A 2,404-nucleotide genomic window follows, 5' to 3' on the forward strand; every position below is an offset into this window, starting at 1 on the left:
TTTATGATAAGATCAACTATATTCATCATTTGAAAGCTAATGGGACAAAAATCAGACCTTGAAATGACGTAATTTGAAAGATCCTAAAAGTTGACCTAGAATTTGTGTTTTAAAATCGATCCTTCTAAGGACTTCAAAATTGTGATTTATGTTAGGGATTTTGTTCTTCATGATCATATGAACTAAAATAATTACGTATTTACAAAATACCGTCTCAATTCATCGTATTTCATCAGATTCAGGATGTGATATGGTTCCTAAGAATGAACCGAATATGGATAGTTCCAATAAGATTTCATTCTTGAACAAAAATCAATTTTTTGATTTATTTCATCTATTCCATGACCGGAATAGGGGAGGATACACGCTACACCACAATTTTGAATGCCAATTACATTATTATTGTGTACTCTTTCATATATGTGTGTTTCGAAATACAGATTGTTGGGTAGAGTATGAGAGATTAGCTACCCGCAACTATCCGATCATCTATTGTGCAATAAGTAGTTCCATCTCAACTTACGGATCATGATTTCAAGATCCCAATCAAAAGTTATGGACTTCTAAAATTTTGAACCAAAACAAGAACACTATGTCCTAAGGTTTTAGCCTAGGACCAGTGATCCTCGGTCATATTCTTTAGTAGAGACCAAGAAAACGAACCCCATGTCAAAATCTAGGACCGAGAATCTCATGACTGAGTTTTCTAACTTAGAACCGATGTTCTTAAGCTAGGACCGAGGACTATGACCGAGTTTTCTAACCAAAAATTATTTTTTTAATTTTCGAACCCGAACTCGTTTTTAAATAATCACAAAAGGTTAGAAAATGATATTTTTTATATTTTCGGGATGTTTCCTAAACCAACATTTTGGATAAGGCCCATTCAAAATAATATTTTTTATATTTTTTATTTTTAAATCCTAACATTCTCCTTTGACATTTTTAGGTTTTTGTTAAATCTAAACACCAGCACACTATGTACATACCCCTTTTAAATAGTTTTGTACAATTATTTAAATCTCATCCTTACTTATGAGCCCTAGACTATTAATTAATGGTAATAGATATTATGATTGGATTTATAAAAGCTAAACTTTGTTTATTTTAGAAAAATTTTGAAAACCGTCCATAAGTTGGCGCGGAAACATAGTGTGAAATCCCTTTCCCGAGCGTAAACAGAAAACGAACCACCCTTTTTTCAAAAACTTTGGAATAAATACGTTTGTGCACGTATCATTTTATTGATTTTCATATAATCTCTTGGCTACTCTAATTTTCAAATAAATAATCTTTTAAATTAGTTATGTTTGATTAATTTAAACCGGGTTTTGGCTAAATTGTTATTTAACCTCCCAGATTATTTAAAATTTGAACAATAAATTAATTATTTTTACAAAATTAATTTCTTGTCGCTCCATGTATTTTAAAAATCTTGTAAAAACTAAATGTTTCATTTTAAAAGATGTCTGACACGCAAACCAATGTTGAAATGCATCGAACCTCGAGCCTCCCCGCAATAGTCCCTTCATATTGCCACGAGTCCCTTGACACGTGATAAGTTATGGAACGAGACAAAGATATGTGGTGGTTTACACCGTACCACCTACCGAGATTGAAATCCTACGCTAAGAGTCCTTTTGGAGTCCAAGTCATTGAAGAAGACTAGATAAAATCTGAATATGATCAGTTGACATTGATGAAAGACCATATGTTAGATGCGTTATGTAAAACTCATGTTTAACATTAATGAATGGTCGATGCCTTTAATATAAAGGTCAAGCTTAGGAACCTAAAAGAAGGTGGTTTGATGCTCAAACGAACTTGAGAATGGTTAGACCTTAAGGGCAAGTTCCAACCACGATGGGAAGGGCCCTTCCTAATTAAGAAAATCATCTCTAGAGATGTAGTTATCCTATGTACAGTTGAAGGTGGGAGTTTATTTCTCCAAACAATCTAAATGCACTAAAACGGTATTATGTGTAATATCAACTCGTGCAAAGAACGGCTCACAATCTAGCTTTACCAGGACAATGATGGCTCTGATCCATCCCTACCAAGATTAAAACAGAATTAGTCCCTAGCCTTGAATGGACTAATCAAACTCTAGTTTTGTATAACTACGTCATTATAAAGGAATAATTACGTGAGACCCGATTCTTCCAATGAAATAAAAAAATATATGTCAAGGACAAAAGGAAGATACGTAGGCAACTTATATATAGGTCCGGTCTCAACAATCAAAAATAAATAAATAAATAAAAGGAATGGATAATTCATAGCTTTGTCTCACATAGAGCCTAAAGATAGTAGAAACCTTGGTTCATTCCGCCAACTGGTGACAAGGATTTTAGGAAATAAGTAGGGGCAAAAGCCAAGAGCAGCTTTGTTAATCAAAAAATGA

Source organism: Impatiens glandulifera, chromosome 6 (assembly GCF_907164915.1).
Source record: "Impatiens glandulifera chromosome 6, dImpGla2.1, whole genome shotgun sequence".
Taxonomy (NCBI): Eukaryota; Viridiplantae; Streptophyta; class Magnoliopsida; order Ericales; family Balsaminaceae; genus Impatiens; species Impatiens glandulifera.